General features: G+C 40.0%; 1 protein-coding gene across 5 annotated transcripts in view; it reads right to left on the reverse strand.

Annotated features, from left to right (window-relative positions):
- The window catches only part of GALNT3 (polypeptide N-acetylgalactosaminyltransferase 3), a 98,782-nt gene that overhangs the window by 34,590 nt on the left and 45,509 nt on the right, over positions 1 to 18,683 (reverse strand). For 3 of the 5 annotated variants that reach the window (XM_040475254.1, XM_040475257.1, XM_040475256.1), the window contains exon 1: positions 9,600 to 9,888. The exons of 1 other annotated variant lie outside the window; for it this stretch is intronic. The gene's annotated coding sequence lies outside the window, so the exon portion shown is untranslated. Of the gene's footprint in view, positions 1 to 8,439; positions 8,540 to 9,599; positions 9,889 to 18,683 lie in introns of those variants that run through there. One more of the 5 variants, XM_040475259.1, reaches the window with a different exon arrangement.

Consider the following 18,683-nt stretch of genomic DNA (forward strand, 5'->3'; position numbering starts at 1 on the left):
TTATCTAGTCACCATCTGAAATTCCTGCATTCCCCACTCCTCATGGTTAGAGTATGAAAAGATCTTATTAATACATGTTTCAGTTGGAAATAAACGAGTGTCAGACTAAACTTTTATTCTCCTTTCAAAAGCCAACTTCAAATAGGAAAATTTTCCTCATACATAGACAATTACCACACACTGAGGTCTATGAGAATACTGAATGCCCAGCTCCATATAGGGAAGGAAGGGGTACCTAACTCTGTGGGGTTTGTACTTAGTTCTTCTGGCAAAGGGGAGAAGCCCTGAGGGGTATTAAGCAGGGTGATGACCTAACTACAACTGAAATTTAATTAAATTTAATTAAATTTAATTAAATTTAATTTAATTCTTGGGGCCCTGGGTGGCTCAATCAGTTAAGTCCAGCTTTAGCTCAGGTCATGATCTTACAGTTCGTGAGTTCAAGCCCCATATTGGGCTTTCTCCTGTCAGCACAGAGCCTGGATCCTCTGTCTCTATTTCTCTCTGCCCCTCTCTGACTGGCACTGCATACACACTCTTTCTCTCTCTCAAAAGTAAATAAACATTAGGGGTGCCTGGGTGGCTCAGTTGGTTGGGCACCTGACTTCGGCTCAGGTCTTGATCTCACAGCTCGTGGGTTTGAGTCCCACGGTCAGGCTCTGTGCTGACAGCTCAGAGCCTAGAGCCTGCTTCAGATTCTGTGTCTCCCTCTCTCTCTGCTCCTCCCCTGCCTGTGCTCTGTCTTTATCTCTCTCAAAAATAAATATTTTTTTAAAAAGTAAACAAACATTAAAAAAATAAGATAAAATAAAATAAAATAAAACAAAACAAAATAAAATAAAATGATTATTCTTGAAACTGTTTTTAATATGGATTTGGTGGTGAGGGTGGTGAACCAGAGAGGAGACTGAAGGTGATTAGCAGACTATTAAAATTAATCCAGGTAAGAAATTGAGAAGGGGTGTGGAGGCTTGGGAAGAGATCCAGGAGGTAGAGTTGGCTAAATTCAGCAAATGAATCAATGTGGAGGCTGGAAAGGTTGTTAAATTGTGAATTGTGCAAGGATGCGTTCTTGACTTATTGAAAAAAGACCAGCTAATGAGTGCTCTCTGCTCTGGATTATCTGCAGTGGAAGAGCTGGAGTTAAAATAACAGGGCAAGGGGCTATGAATGCTAAAAGACTAATGACAGAGGGCAAAGGATATAAGAAGGAGACTGAGGTAATAACAGCAACAAGTCTTAACCAGTTCAGAAAGATGGGTCATATCTGAAAGCTCAAATAAAACAATGCAAACAATAATTTGCATTAGAAGCCCTCTCTGTACTATGAATTGCCCCTCACAAGGGTCCACTCTGCCATGAGGTGTTTACTACCAGGTATTCTTCTGCCCTTTACCCTATCCATCTGACTCAGAATTATCAAACTTGCATGGTCTCACACTACTCGCCTCCAACAAATTATCAAGCAGGTATGAGGATAACTTCTAGAAATTTATCCCACAGATATGCTAATATGCAAGTAGCATGATAACCTGTAAGTCTGCACATTAAAGCATCATTTTAACATCAAGACACTAAAACAACCGATAACTCTACCAATAGGGAAATAAATTACAATAAATAAATTATGATACAGTCATATGATGGACTATTATGCCAGATTAAAAACAAAGAAGCTACTTTATATGCTGATATGAGGTTATCTCCACAATAAGTTAAGTGAAAAATGAGATTCATTTGCATTTTTATGTATGCAATTTATATATATAACATATACTTTATTATATATACATATACACACACATAGACACACGCATGTATATATTATACATATATAATATATGTATATGTAAAAGGAGCATTGTTTGCTCATAGGAAAACCAGGTATTAGAGGGCAACAGTTAAAAGAAGACTTATCATATATACGTCCTTAGTTTTTTTAAATTTTGGACCATGTGGATAGAGTAACTACTAAAAAAATAAGCAGGGAAAAAATTGAGAGTAGAATAAAAATTTTCGGACAGGTAACATCTCACATTTATTAATTCCATTCATCATTTCTCAAGAAGCTACTAGGGGATGTGTTCCTACATGAGAAAGTAAACAACAAAATCATCGTATCTAAAAAATGGGGCCTCCTTCAAAAATGTCAGCAAAGAAAAATCCCAAACAACTGCCATGAAACAGGCTTAGAAAGCAATAGGCCAAATTGGAACAAGAGAACAGAGAGCTCCAGAAGAGACCAATAAATCTGATAGGTTTGATTATGTGGAAGAATCATACTGAGAAGATATTGGAGTATATAGAAACAGAAATTGATACTCAAAAAACTAAGCTATTTTTTTTTTCTTAAGTGAATTATTAACTCTATGGTTCAAAAATTTTTACTCATACTCATAATACACTTGCTTGGCTCAGCAGTAAACAATATGTACATAATAATCATAAGTAAATACCAAAATGCAAACAAAAAATGTGAGAATTATATTCAGAGATGGAGGGAGAGCAAGAGGCATGTGTGCGCAAGAGCTGAATATTTATCTACTTTAATGGGAAGTCAGTTGATAATGTCAAACATTGATAAATTAAGGAATAGTAGTATAAGCACATTATTGCAAAAGGCAAATAGGAAGCAACACCTAAAAGAGGTTAAAGCATTCCTAGACGCAGCAGCACTGGGGGAAATGAGAGTTGACTGGGTTTTTGTTGCTATCGCTGTTGTAAGGCTTTTAATAATTCTTTTTAGCTTTATTTACATTTAAGTAGAAGTACAGGACTTGGAATCAGACAGCTTGGATTGGAATATTGGCTCCGACATTTTACTGCCTCGTAGACAGAGGCAAATTATTTACTCTATTTTCCTGTCTCTAAAATAGGGAGAAAAATACCATGCACCTCGTTGAGTGGCTTTGAAGATTAAATGTTTAATTCATGAAATTGTTTAAAATATGCCTGACACATAAGTGCTTAATAGTAAAATAGTAAAGAAGGGGTAATACTTATTAAGACAACAAATTTTATCTTCTGTTACTTGATAAAAATGTAAAGGCATTAATAACTGAAATCTAATTTTAAATATATGAGCCACATGTTAAAGTCTGCTCCCTTTCTCAGGAAACTTCAACTTTTTTAAAGTTACTACTCCCAGGTACTAAGTGGGAATTTGTTTCTCGAGGCTACAGTCTTCAATTTAAATCCATAGGCCGGGGGCGCCTGGGTGGCGCAGTCGGTTAAGCGTCCGACTTCGGCTCAGGTCATGATCTCACGGTCCATGAGTTCGAGCCCCGCGTCGGGCTCTGTGCTGACAGCTCGGAGCCTGGAGCCTGTTTCGGACTCTGTGTCTCCCTCTCTCTCTGCTCCTCCCCTGTTCATGCTCTGTCTCTCTCTGTCTCAAAAATAAATAAACGTTAAAAAAAATTAAAAAAATAAAATAAAAAATAAATCCATAGGCGGAAGCAGGAGGTCGGGGGGAGGCGAAGACTGGTGAAAAATTCTAGTTAGTCCTGGAAAAGGGGAGCTCAAACTGGAATCTGAAGGATGAGTTTTTAGCTAGATGGGCCAAAAGAGGAGGCAAGAGAGTTCCAGGCAGGGATGATGACACTTGCAAAGACCAGAGGCAGGAGGAGCGCATGGTCATAAAAAGGGCCAGTAGAGCTGCAATAGAGTAACATGACACAGGTGTGTGCAGTAAGCAGAATCTCAATCGTGCCAGGCCTTTAGGCTGAGTGAAGGAGTTCGTCTAATCCTAAGGCAACGAAGGGCTTTAAGCAGTTTTGAATGTTTTGAAAAGATCCCTCTGGGAGCAGCGTAGGGAACTAACCAGAAGGAATTCAGGTAATCAATAGGGAGGCCATTTGTAAAAATCCAGGCAAGAGATGTTGATAGTGACAAGAGTGGAGAAAAGTAGATGGATTCGAAAAATATTTATTTAAGAGGTAAAACTGACAGAATGACTTTTTTTTTTTTTTTTTGGTTTAGTCTGATTAAATTACATTATTTAAGTAAAAGTTGCCCCTCCGGTAATTCCTCACCAATAGCAATATACTCAGTTGTACAACATTTATAAAGTAAAACTATAAGACATTTCAATCACAAAGTTAACTTTTCACTTGTAAATGGTAAAACCCAGATCTTGGAACAAAACCAAAAGCCACAATAATATGGAAGTCAAAGGAAGAACATGGAAATAACAGCAATCTAAATTAAATAGACTAATTAAGTACAGTGAAACAAGTTTCCTAAATCCTCAATTTCTGTGGTCGCTGCCCAATAGGAAAGCAAATATACTGCATGCCCAATGCCTCTCCCCTCCCTGTGCCACTTTTACTCCAATATTTTTACTCCACAATAGACTTAGAGGAAAGAAAAATATTACATGCTTTGCAAATATCTAAATGGGTGTGTATGTGTACACAGGCACAAAAGCAGACTATATTAAATCACATATGTAAAGTGCATGATAGGAGTATGCATAAGACATCACTCCTAGCCCAGATGTATGTAAGGGGGGGGGGGATACAGTTTCCTAAGTGAGGTGAGGCCTCAATTGAGTCTTAAGAGCTAAAAGGAGGTATAGAGGTAACATCAATGGGGGGGTTAAAAAAAAAAGCACATAAGAAAAAGCATTGAAATCTGTTGTTGGAACATAAAATTTGATTTATGGAGTAGAAATCCATAGGTAAGCACTGGTCAGATTCTGTGAGACCATTTTAAGGACCATGGGTTCTATCCTGAGTTATGTGAAGTTATTAATAGGTTTAAGCAGAGGAGAGAGACATCCAGGTTTACATTTTTACAGATCATTAGTGGAGGGGTTCTGCTGAGGATGGATTTGAGCATAACACCATCTGCTGAGATATTAGGTAGCAGGTAGCTATGGTACCCCATTTAAGAGTTGATGAGACCCTGAACTGGAGCAGAAGTAGAAGAATTTGTGGGGGAGGGGCAGAGGAAGAAGGGCAAAAAACGTTAACAGATTCAGTGATATGATAGTTGTGGAGGTTAAGAAAAGAGAGTTAAAAAATGACCTCTGGATTCCTGACATGACACCTGGATAGTGGAACAGATCCATAACCCATTCTCCAAAATACCTGGAGCCAAATATGTTTTAAAATTCAGAACATTTTGGATGTTAGAAAGGAGATATGGTTTACACACCCAATATAACATTGTACCCCCAACAGGGCCTGGAACAGTACCATGTAATTAAACACATTCCACCAAGTGGAGTAGATGATAAAGAGCTCCCTGACAGTAAATTTAGGTTTTGTAGCAAATTGAGTTCAAGTGTTGCTGACAAAGAAGTTATCAAAAACATTTTGGTTTTCCAGGGTTTTTTGTTTTTGTTTTTGTTTTTCTTTGGTTTGGGTTGGCTTTGGAATTGTGGATAAGAAATGATAGATGTACTAACACCTGTAAATAAAACATAGGAAGTAAAACAGGCTGTTTTTGTTTTTGATGGAATGAAGGTTCTGGTTTACTCAGGTATGATCTCAGATAATTATGATATCTTAAAGATGTCTAGGAAGCAATGGGATAAATGAACAAATTATTGGGACAGTTTGAAACTAAAACAATTACAAGGAAAATGTACACTCAGGGAAATATTCTCTATTTGGTGCCAAAACTATGAACCCAACTCAGAGAATGACTCAAGGAGACTTCATCTGTCAATAGACACTAATGACCTCGAATTGAGAGTCCTATTTGTCTTTGCTTTACCACATAAATTAATGCATTTTGGTCTCTTGCCATTGTTGGCATTGATTTGAATTCAACGTTGCTATTAACAGTACATTAATTTTGTTAAAATTACTCAAATTATATAAAAGAATTATTCTGGTATTAACTAGATGCATAATTAGGTGATTGGAAATATGTCCTTCTCAATCAGATTTTCTAACCATAAAAGATCTGTCATAACAAATGCATTTCTACACTTTCCGAACCAAAAAACTGACTATGTTCTGAAGACGATTTGGGGGTTGATCATTTCCAAAATATTAAATATACTAATTTTCTTTTAGAGAAAATTCCTTCTACCAGGAATTAAAATTAAATTTTTCTATGGAAGGCTTAATCATCCCATGAGAGTTTCCAAGCCTACATCCCTACAGATCCTTAGAGACCTAATCTAATCTCTCAATCTCCCAATCTAATCTTTTTAGGGCATAGGGGTCTGATTCCTAGACTTTGTCTCCTGTTTCACAGTAAAAGAAAAATATATACAAAATCTTAACAGACTACAAACCAATAATAAACTGGCTTATGTTTACTCTAATAGTTTTTTAAGCCTCTGTCTAGCACTATTAACATAGCCATAAAATTTAGAATTTGGAATAGAGGTGGGCAGAATTATTACTATGGTTTTTTTTTTTTTTAACGTTTATTTATTTTTGAGAGACAGGGAGAGCCAGAGCCTGAGCGGGGGAGGGGCAGAGAGCGAGAGAGAGAGAGAGAGACAGAGACAGAGACAGAGAGACAGACAGAATCCAAAACAGGCTCCAGGCTCTGAGCTGGCAGCACAGACCCTAACGCGGGGCCTGAACCCACAAACCGTGAAATCATGACCTGAGCCAAAGTCGGACACCCAAATTATTTGAGTGGCTTTGAGCCACCCAGGCACCCCAAATTATTTTTCACTTTCAAACTTTCACTTGATAATTGCTACCATCAAAAATTCTTCAGAAAAACCCTTCCAGTTTTCCCTGTCCCTAAACATACTGCATACACTATGTTGAGGATCCATTTAAAATACAATAATGTACAGTGAGGTTTCATGCAGTTCCTTATGTTTGAGAAATTTAGTCTAGCACCAGATCCTAGAGTCTAAAACCCTTCAATAAAAGTTTAATGAGGAATGATGGTATAATTCTACATTTTTAAAATATACAGTTTGTTTTTCTTTCTTTCAAGTATGTGTGTGTATATGACATAGTATGCTGATAGAAAAATCAGCCTTAAAAGTACAAGTTCAATAGGATACTGCTATTTGCATTATAGGTTCTAGCCCAACTGTGGTCCTAAAAGTCAACCAGTGTGTTGAGATCAGTATTTTAAAAATAAGATAATAGAGAAAATCCACGTTATGAGCCTAAATATTGTTTTGTGAGCCTTGTTTCATATATATACACAGAGAGCATACTGCATTGAGGCATAGAATTCATTTCTTATTGAGGATTGCAATCCAAAAAGAAGTTTTAAAAATACTAATGTTGAAGAAGTATGCTTGCCAGCCAAAACTCTAGAGTGTTGCCAATGGAGGGATGGCCCTGGGTTACTGCCTTATAAAATATATTTTAAGCCAATACAATAAAAGATCAGAAGACTAAATTGTGTTGTCCATGTTGACTCAAAAAATTAACTGTGGCTCTGAAAAACCAAGAAAGGATTAAAAATCTCAATCCACATGGCATCTTCAATACACATGTGAGAAGAAGAGTGACATCCTCACTCACTCTCCCTGGAGTCCGGACAAGTAGAAATTAGGGTAAATCAGAGCTGGACAAAGAACAATGGAGTATTCTGTACTTACAAAGGCCTTACAAATTATACAAAAGACAAAAAGATAAACATCTTATGATAAGTGAGAGTGAGGGTGGTGAAAAGTAAAGATAATATGACTCTGGAGTCAAGTCTTTGGAATAATAATAATGCCACTAACTTGCTGGGTGAACTGAAATTAGAATCTCTCCCTCAGCCTTGGTTTATCACAAACTGGATGGATTGACTATCCAAACTGAGAAGAGGATCCTGAGATTGGTAGGGGTAGAGGAGATTCCTGATTTAAGGCCTCATTACCTTAATCTAGGGAAGTATATTTTTTTCTATTTTACAGATAATTTAACTGAGGCACACTGTTACTCTAATGCAAACATGTCACCTTTCTCCCTTAAGAGTAAAGGTAGTCTAGAAACATCTGGCTCAATAATCAATGAGGTTTAAATTAATACTCTAAACTCAGGGAACAACACCTACACCTAATTTGTAAAGAATATTTAGCATAGGTATTTCTCTGTATGGAGATGAGATTAAGAGGGCAGGCCAGGCTCTTTTGACATAAGCAGAAGGCACTGGTTGAAAATATCATTAATAATCACGTCCTGTTTGTGTGGTTGTCATGTATCTTTAATTGCACCTCTATGAGTTGTTAAGGCATTTTGTTAAGTGTGCAGTTTGAAATACATTTTTAAACCTCAGTGAAGATAGAAGTAAAATGCAGGCAATGGAATTGCCATTTATTATGAGAAACTTCTATGTAAAAATACTAGTTAAAGCGATATAAAAAGAAAGATGCTTGTTACAAATAAACTGTTCAGAATGTTTAGTGCATATGCTAGACTTCAGATATTAAAAGTAAAAGTTAAGTTTAAAGAATTCTAATTGTAGGGTATGACTTTAACCTCATGTGTTTTAACCACAGACTCAAAGAAAATGTACACAGTAAATGAAGCAACACATTCTCCCACAAGCAGAAATTCTCAAATGAAAACGCAGCAACTTTCTTATTTTTCCACAACAGTATTTGAACGCAAGTGTCTTCATTATATGTATTATAACTTTTATGACAAGTTACGTTGGCTTCATAACATTTTCTAAAAATCAGAAAAGCTGTTAACCTATGGGGTTCTAAAAACAGAAATAGTTATTTGAAGAGTTTGAAGTGAAGTGTTTTTGAGGAGTTTTGAGGGAGAAGGAAGCAAAAGGCTATAAGGTAAGCACCAGTTTCACCCTCAATTCTTAAGCTTTAGAAAAGCCTAATTAGGCAGGGAAAGGAATTTGGGCCTGGCACACCCAGGTTCAGACGTGGCAGGATCCTGAAACAAAGTTTTTCTGAACCTTTGAGTCATATGCCACGGGCAAACCAGAGCCGCGATATGCAGGTCGTTAAGTCAACAGGTCCTTTAACGAGATGGTGTGCGGTTGGTGAGTGGCAGTTGGATTTCTTCCTGCCACGAAGAAAATAACTCTACTCGATCAAACCGGAAAGTGGGCGCAGCTCTGGCTTAGGGAGTGCACCCGGAAAAGTGCAGAGAGAGAGAAACAGACAGAGACAGAGGGATGTCCGCGTCCCGACCACAGAGCGCTTTCCAAACCACTCGGAAACCATTTAAATGGCTCGGGCGGCCGTGGTTTCCAGCCTAGGACTGTCTGGGGTCCGGCTGGGAAAGTTGCCTGGCAAAGCCATGCCCTTTCCCGTCGCGGGTTTGCGCCCCCCACCCGGCACGGGGGCGAGAGGAGACCAGCAACCTGTTAGCCCGCGTGCAAACGCGGCCACCTCGCGCCTGGCCCCGTCCCTCCGACCCCGCACTCCGGGAGATTCTCCCAGGGTCAAGCTGCGGGCCACCAGGACTCGGGCCCCAGTCCGGATCCTCTGGAGCCTCCCTACAGAGACTGTCAGGGGCGACAGGGCTACCCCCGGAGAGCCACCTGCCCCGGCCTCGGGCGCCCCTTTCGGCCCCTCCGGAGGGGCAACTGAAACACCGCTCTCGAGACCACCCCCAACCGGCCACCGGGACCGTACCCCTCTCCCCACCACGTGAACCTCGGCGTCCGTCTGCCCAGGGTCTCCCGGCCCCAGCGCCGGCCCGCCCGCTTACCTGGCGGGTGGGCACAGCAGGGCGGCGGGAAGCAGCGGCCGGGCGGGCGCTGGACGTGGGCCGGGCGCCAGGTGCAGGTGGCGGCGGCGGCGGCGCCTCCGGTTGCTGTCGCTACTGTTGCCGCTCAGTCCAGCTCCTCCTCCGCCGCCGCCGCCTCCTGCCTTCCCGCTGGGCCTCCTGCGTTGCCAGGAGAGGCCGAACCGAGGCTCCGCTTCCTCCTGGAGTCTCCCAGGTGAGCTCCAGCCTGCGACGTCGGCAGGGGCGAGGCCCCCGTCCCGCGCCTGCGCGCCAGCCTCCTGCCCCGCCCAAGCCCTACCTGAGCGCTCCAGGTGAGGACCGAGCACCGCGCGCGCAGGGTGGGGGCGCCGTCCGGGCGGAGCGCAGCCGCCGCGCGGCTTCCCTCTCCGCAGACGGCGAGGCTGGTTCTCCTAGAGGGGTGCGTGCCTCCGCCCGTCTACATTTGAGGAGTCCCGCGCAGACCTGGTGCCAGTGGGCACCTTGTAACCAGAACACGGTCTGGGTCCTTGGGGAACCAGAGGGTCTAGATTGCCCTCACACACGTCTTCCCTTCTCTAAGGTTCGCCAAAATGAAGGGGTGCACCGCCCGGAGACCGGGGGATGGGGGGGCCAGTGCCCCCCGAGAGCCACCTCATGACGGCTGCAACTGTTGTCTCGTATGGTTTCCTCGAGCAAGGTTCAGCAGCTTCTGTCACCAGTTAGGTTCGTGAGCTATTGGGTGAGCTTCCTTCCCATGTACTAGTCTTGATTTCATCACTTGACTCACTTCAGCGCAGCTAGTGGTTTCCGTTTCTGTAAGCGCGCGCTCTGGTAGGGGCGCCTCCCGTCCAAAGGAGGAGCCTCCCTCTTCCAAAGAAGAGCCTCTGGTATTTGGCAGAGCCTTGCTAACTTGGGGCGCACCACCCCTTCCTGGGCTGCTATAGAAAGGCAAACCGATTCCCAGATGGGAGAGCGAGCAGCGACAGTACAGAGAAACCTGCTGTCCTTGTTTGCAAAGACACGGGTTTCCTGGAGAGGTTTTGCTTCTCCTGGAGGTTTGCTTGAAAGCTCATCTACTGGGAGGGTGACGATGCAGACTCTAGGGAGATAGGGGATTTTGCCGTTGTTTTTAAAGACATCTTTTTTTTTTAGACAGTATTTTTTTTTTCCTTTTATGATATTTACAACTTTGTTTCAGCCAGCCTTCTTCTGTTATGACAAACATTGACACACCCAAAACCAGGACTTAAAAATGACCCCTAGGGGCACCTGGGCGGCTCAGTCGGTTAGGCCTCAGACTTCGGCTCAGGTCATGAACTCACAGTTTGTGGGTTCGAGCCTGGCGTCGGGCTCTGTGCTGACAGCTCAGAGCCTGGAGCCTGCTTCAGATGCTGGGTCTCCCTCTCTCTGCCTCTCCCCTGTTCGCACTCTGCCTCTGTCTCTCTCTCTCTCTCTCTCTCTCAGGGAAAAATATTAAAAAAACAAAACACACAAAACTTTAAAAAATGACCTCTATACCTTCTTATAAACTCATCCAGTATTTGGCTCTATCTTCAATGTACATAGGAATAGAAATAGAAATAGCCGAAAATGTTTTAGTGGCATGCTTAATTACATGGTGGCAGGTTTTTGTGTAGTTTAGTTCTGGCCTTCCTCCTGTATTTTGACACATACACTTATGGTTTCTATTTATTGGCATATTAGTGTTACATATGACCTAAAATTAAAATTTAGAAATACTGGTTAGTATAGTATCAGTAGGTGTAACTTTAGAACGTGGCTAGTCTGACACTGGGCTTAGCATCCATGGTACTATTTTATACCACAGCTATGGATCTGATTTAACACTTTAGTTTTTTGTCTTGTATATTGTAGTTATCTTGCAAGCATCAAGGAACCTTTCTGTGCTTGTGATATTTTAATATCAGTACCTGCAAGCAGTTTTTAAGCTTTCCCTCTCTCCCCCGCAAAACATTCAGGAACTGCTTATGTGTATTACCATATTAACTTGATAATATTTGTCTTTAGATCCAGAGCTGAAAATACTACCTACCCAAATCCGCCCTACCTCCCCTCCCCCCTTTTTTTGAGGTTCTGCCATTTTCTTTGTTGTTTGCTTCTAGATGGAGATTAAAGTCTCAGTCTTTGGGAAATTTGGGAGAAATCCTAAATGTATAACCATGGAGTCTGTATCTCTTGTCTTGCACCGCCCATCTCTGAATGAGGGAGGAGCCAAAGACTATGAGAGTTTCGATGTCCCACCAGGCAAAGAGCAACAATTTTCACCAACAAGAGCAGAACAGAGCAAATGGATATAGAAAAGCAATTTGGAATCCAAGGACTGAGATTCATTGACAGCAAGACTAGTACAGTCAAATAATAACTGTAAAGAGAAGCTAGAGCAGATCTACAAAAAAAGAGAGCAAGCAAATAGGACCAAAATACTGCACGAGGGGTAAAAAAAGAACAGAACAAATATAAAAATCAGGAGTTACTAAAAATTGACTGCCAGCTTTACAATGGAGACAGATAATTTAAACAAGGAAAGCCGTGTTGTTTGGGTCTGGCATATCTACTAGCATTGCACATAGTATTTCATTTCATTCCGAAAGCAAAGGCTTAAAACTAATAAAAGTTTTTTACTTTACAATAAAATTCAAATGCTGCAGGCCCAGAAAAGAAAGCATGATGCTGCAACGTTTAATGCCCTAAATCCAGTGAGATGAAGGGTTTTTGAAAGTATCATCCCATTTAAAGATTATGAAATAAAGAATTTGTTTTATAAAGGAGAAGTTAGTATTTCTTTATAAAATAAAACCCAGGAAACTTAGTGTAGACATGCTTCTCAGAAACAAGGTTGTTGTAATTCTACATGTTTGGCATGTAATGGCAGCTAAAATAGAAAATTAAGATGATTCATACAGGAAAGAGAAACATTTCTCTCTCTCTCCACACACACACACACACACACACACACACACACACAGAATTAGCTGTAAAATTCTTATGTAAATTTAAAATAATACTGTTTAATAATTTTTGTCAACATTTAAATTAATGCCAAGACTGGTATGTAACACTTAGTAGGTACTCAATAAATATTTGTTAAATTAATAAATTGATCCATTAAATGCCATGAAAAACCCATTATGCCTAATGTCTTACACAGAGTACAAGTCCAAAGAATAGTTTAACCAAACAGTATGGAGAAATAATCTAGGGCAAGTAAGAATGATAGACTAAGAATTTGAGGGACAGCATCTAGTAACAATAACTATCAGTTATCATTTATCATCCTTTCAAAAGTCACTACACAAAGCAATTTATACTCGTACAAGTTACTTTACTTCTGGGCTTAAATTTTCTCTTAAAATGGTACAAGGTGATCACCAAGTGCCTTTACACACTGATGCATGTAAATTCCATGATAATTGTCATGCAAAAAAAATCCTCTGGATATAGGAATAACAATTAATGGAAAACAAAGATGAAAGAATGGGAATCACTTAACTGAGAAATTTTAATTCATAAAATTAGTTATAATATACAGTGTAGTATTAAGATTCGCTAAGTCCAACTTTAAATGTTTTTAGTTTGTTAATTGTTTAATTGTTGGTTACCCTGGGCTTAGCAACGCAAGCTTGAAACATATTGCCTGCCTGATTTAGCCTTTAAAAACAATTTTGCCTTATGTGGAAACTGGAGTCTCCAGTCAGGATCTCAAAGTCAAATTGAGAGTTTTGGCTCAAAGACTAAACAGATTGAAATAATTTCTACTAAAAGAATTGAAAGGCTATTGATTTAAAAGGAGAATAGTGTTGGTATCATAGTGAAGAGCCACAAATATGTGGGTTTTTTTTTTATAACTGTTCAGCATAATTCTGCGTTGAGTTTAAAATAAGAGTTAAAACTAAAAACATGAAGAGATTATTTTTAGTACGAACTTTTTGAGACAGTATCTTGTATGAAGACGACCTATGAGGGGCCCCCCGCCTCAAGAATAGCAGCAGAACAACCGTCTGGGACTTTCGAAGAGGTACACAGTCTGTGAGTGTGCTTATTGACTTAAATTGCAACAGAACTATGTCTTGTTAATCTTGTATCCTTAATGCTTGGCACATAGTAGGTGCTCAATAAATATTTGATGAAATGGATTGGGTAGAGTGCAGAGTTTCAAGCTTTTAAGCATTAGCATAAGAGCAAAAAGAAATACCATGCTGAGTCAGGCTAATACTCAATCTAGCTAGCTCAAATTCTGACAGTGGCATCAAAGGATTTTTTCTGGGAAAAGATAGTGACAGTCCTGCATGATGTTGACCTTAGATATGTACTCCAGGTGTCCCCGACTCACTCTTTCCTAATTGATCTTTTTCTGTAAAATGACTTTTTAAATTATAAATCAATTCATATTTATTTTAGAAAAATGAGAAAATACAGATAAACTAAAAGGAGTCAGTTGGAAACATCCCCAAATTCCTTCCATGTAGATGAATCAGTGCTAACTGCCAGACCCTTTTTTTTTTTCTTCTGTTTATCTCTCCAGATACTTTTGAAAAACTAGGGAGAGTGGAATGGAAGATATAGGGGGAGACAGAAACATGTTTTTAAAATAAAAACTAGGTCATATTGGGATCTTGTTTGGTAGACAGTTTTCTACTTAACTTATCTTTCCATGTCAATAAATTCATTTTTTACAACATGCTTTCTTTTTGTATGAATGTATTTATTCAGTCACTTATTGGATGATGAAGATTGTTTTCTAATTTTGCTATTGCAAACCATGCTGTGATGATCACATTCTTTAGTGTTCTCTCTCTTCATCTGTTGAAACATTTACAATGATATTCTTCTGGCTCTATTAAACTGCTTTGTATCAGCCATCCAAGATCCTAAACAATGATGATAGCAGAAGAATCATATCACAAAGACAAATCATAGGAAATATATTAATGATTTAACATTTCCTATTTGTAAAAATATTAGTCCTTGTTACCAAAACATGCTTTATGTAAAGCATGCTTATTTTGATTAAAATCTTGACACTTTAGAAATAGGGAAGTAGAATGTGCCCTTACTATGGAAAAGTCAGATCTCTTACCTTCTCCTGATGATACCACATTCAGATTCCTACTTCTGAAAATCTGTGTGTCTCACTTCACTTCTCCAAATCCCATCCAGCCCAGCTGAAGGCCCTAGCCTCCCATGGAACCTCCTAAATCAGCCCAGATAACCTTGATATTTCTTAATTCCAGTGCACTGTCATAAAATAAACTTCCCTCCTCCCTTGGTCCTTGCCCCCCTCCTTACTTCAATATTGTGAAGAGAGAACTATGGAGAGACACTACCTGCATATGATATCATTTGTTGCCCAATAAGTTATGATAAACTGTTAAATAACTTATATCATTGAACCTAGGGATGTTCTTGTAGCATAATAGGTCTAAAGCATTAGACCAAAAGAAATAGCATCATTGTTATTACAGAGAAATGTTGATTTTTCATGCATTATTAGAAGGAGAATTTTGAAGGAAATTATGTTTTTTCGGTGTCTTTGATTTTTAATTTATTAACAGAAAACTAATTTGCTACCCGAGATAGGATCTCATCAACATACCTCCTTCTCTACATCTAGTCACAAAATCAGAATGTACCTGTTCTCCATTCCCAACAGTTTCAGCAGACTCTAAGACCACATCACACTTTGTGCCTCTGCAAAGTTTTAGGGACAGGGGTTCCTGATATGTAACGACATTTGGGGTTGACACAAAAAAATCACTGCTAGAAAAAAAAAATCACTGCTAGGGAAGGAAGTTTGTTTATTTCAATTGGAACAGTTGGTGAATAAAAGAGAAAAGGGGAATGGGAATGGAGATACCATAGAAAGAGGTTAAAGGGCTTAGAAATGACAGAGAAGGAGAAGAGTAGAGGACAGAGGAATCACCTGTGTGGAACATCTTCTCAAGGATTAAGGAGAATCTTTGGGGACACATCCCCCCAAGGTCTGGTAATATGGCTTCACTTCTGAGAGTGAAAAGGGAGAGGAGGTAAACCAGGAACAACATCAAAATTCTTTCCCTTTCCCCTTCTCCCCACCTCCCCCCCACCCCTGACCCCCACTGAAAACTCTGTATAGCTTTGGAATGATTAGCTAACTTCTGTGATAAAGATTTTAGCATTCATTGAGATACGGTATATATTTGATTCACAGTAAGATCATACCCAACAGGACCTCTCTTAGCAGCCTAAACAGTATTTTGTGTAAATTAGAAAATTTCATCTATGGGCAGGAAGAGTCCACAGGTACCTGGGTTGGCAAGTGGATGACCCCTTCCTCATAGTAGATGCAAATCTACTCCAGAGCATCCATGAGCTGAATGGATCCCAGTCTGCATTTCAGATCTACTTGTCCTTTGGCAGGATACTTTTATGCAGGGCACAGCGTTCACAACCTGGTGTCCAATCAGGTGAAATCTGTTTTCTGGAGTATCTGGGGTAACTGTGCCAGTTGTATTGACCGATAGAATATAGTGGAAGTAATGTTATGTCCCTTCCAAGGCTATGCTTCTTCTGTGAAGAAGCCTGGAGTGAAAGACCATGTAGAAAGAGACACCTAGCTGTCCCAGATGTTTCAGCTGAGCTGAGCACAGACCCCAGCCAACAACCAGCTAAATGCAACTTTATGACTGATCCTAGGCCAATACCAGCAGAAGGGCCACCTGGTCAACCAACAAAAGCATTAGAAATAATGGGGCGCCTGGGTGGCGCAGTCGGTTAAGCGTCCGGCTTCAGCCAGGTCACGATCTCGCGGTCCGCGGGTTCGAGCCCCGCGTCAGGCTCTGGGCTGATGGCTCAGAGCCTGGAGCCTGTTTCCGATTCTGTGTCTCCCTCTCTCTCTGCCCCTCGCCCATTCACGCTCTGTCTCTCTCTGTCCCAAAAATAAATAAACATTGAAAAAAAAAATTAAAAAAAAAAAAGAAATATTAATTCATTGTTGTTTTAAGCCACTAAGTTAAGGGGAAGTTTATTTATTTATTTATTTAACTATTTCCTCTAAACTTGGTGTCTCAACAAGAGCAAGGACATAAGCACCTTTTACATTTGTGCACCCTCTGTATTCTCCCTGTTCATACAGAGAAAGCTTTGAGATGCAAAAGCTTGGATTTATTGGAATTTTGCAAGTCTAAGCCTTGAATGATTCTGCACAAAGCACGTATTATTAACTATATATTTTAAAGAATATGTGCTCAGTCTGAATCCATTTTCTATCCCCACCCCAAATCTTGATAAAATTTGTGCAGAATGGGGAAAAAGAAGAAGAGTCCGGGTGGATTAGAGACAGGGGCATTGGCAGCATGCCTGAGCCAGAAGCCCTATAACCTCACCATGCAGGAATGCTATATTGCACAACTACTTGGTCTACCATTCATAGAAGAAGAGGTACAGGAAGGCAAACTTGATCCTAAAAAACAGGCTGTGAAGGGACTCTGAGAGCAAAAAAAAAAAAAAAAAAAAAAAAACTCCCCTGGAGAGCAGTAAGACCCCAGGGTTATTTCTGGCCCAGTGTTGAAGAATGGTAAGAATAGAAAACATTTCTAAATGGGGTATTGAACAGCTCCATAGCCCTCTTGTGCCCCAGGAAGATTTAGACAGTCCCCAAAATGTTTTCCAATGCAGGAGAGAATGATTTCGATCTGGATGTTTTTATAAATTAAATTTTATTGGAAGAGAGGCATTCCCATTCTTTTACCTATTGTCTATGACTGCTTTGATGCTACAAGGCAGAGCTGAGTAGCTGTGTCAGAAACTGCATGATCTGCAAAGCCTAAGGTACTTATTATCTGGCTTTTTATAGAAAAAAAAAAAAAGCCAATCCTTATTTTAGAGGAAGCACAGAGAACTGGGAAAACCTAAATTTTGTGGGATAATGCAGACCAAAAGTGAAATGTGTAGACCATGACTAAAAGGTGCATTGGAACCAGGATGTAGTATCAGTAGATCACAGCCTGGATACCTGTGATGGCCTAATGCCAATTGTCTCGCACAAATACATTTCCCAACTCCCATCCCGTACTTGGAACCTTCTAGGAAGGACCTATGGAATGCAGCGTGTTCCTCATGAAACAGGGGAAATCCCAGACTTACTGATAATTATTACCACCTGGTGGAATAGGGACTTGAAAGAAAATAAGCTTAGGTATAAACATAAAAAATAATTTTACATTGAGTTTCTTATACATCTGATTCTGTCTTCAAAAACTAGCACCCTCTACAAAGGCTTCCATAGTTATAAGCATAAAATGGATGCAAAAGAAATCTATGTTGAATGTTTAGCCTCAGTGGGGTTTCCTTTGGTCTCTTACCTTGTAAAACTGCATGATGGCACTGCCTTTTCATATAGGAAGTATGTATTCACAACTCATGTCTTATATAAGCTTTCTCTGACGGTGATGATGTACATTCCTTTTTAGTTCCATTGCTTCCCTCCATTGTAAGTTTTTGTTTTTTAATGTTTTTATTCCGAGACAACCATTCTCTTGTTCCAAAAGTAAAAGAGAATAGTGGTTGGGAATCATGTATGAAGTGAGTAGGAGGGGACGGTGGGGAGGGGATCCTGAGGTCTGTGGTTTATGTTACAAAAAAGACTGGTAAGATCTTTGGATGAAAAGGAAGTTGCTTATAATCCGTTGCGATCACTTTATGTTCCTGAACTGAGAAAATGTTACTTCCTGCTTTGAGCTGGGATGTGGAGCAGGGAGAACATTTACTGAGTACTAACTTCATCCCAGCAATTATTCCTACATTATCTCATTTAGTCTCCACAAAACTCCTGTATAATCTTTCGGGTGAGGAGCTCAGAGATGTACAGCTAATAGAGTTGGACTGGGCAAACAGGTCTGTCAGACCCCAAACCCATGCTCTGTCAACTACATCATGTCATAGAAGTTTTAAGATTGCTTTATCCTGAATCTAAGGGTAAACGATTTTGTATCTTCAGCTTGTCTTGAAGGCATTCATTGACAATTTCTATTTTCACAGTTTCTATTTCACTCGTAAATGATAACATATGGAAAAGTTAAGCAATATATG

The sequence above is a fragment of the Herpailurus yagouaroundi genome, unplaced genomic scaffold, assembly GCF_014898765.1.
Source record: "Herpailurus yagouaroundi ecotype Mexico unplaced genomic scaffold, PumYag 140, whole genome shotgun sequence".
Classification (NCBI taxonomy): Eukaryota; Metazoa; Chordata; class Mammalia; order Carnivora; family Felidae; genus Herpailurus; species Herpailurus yagouaroundi.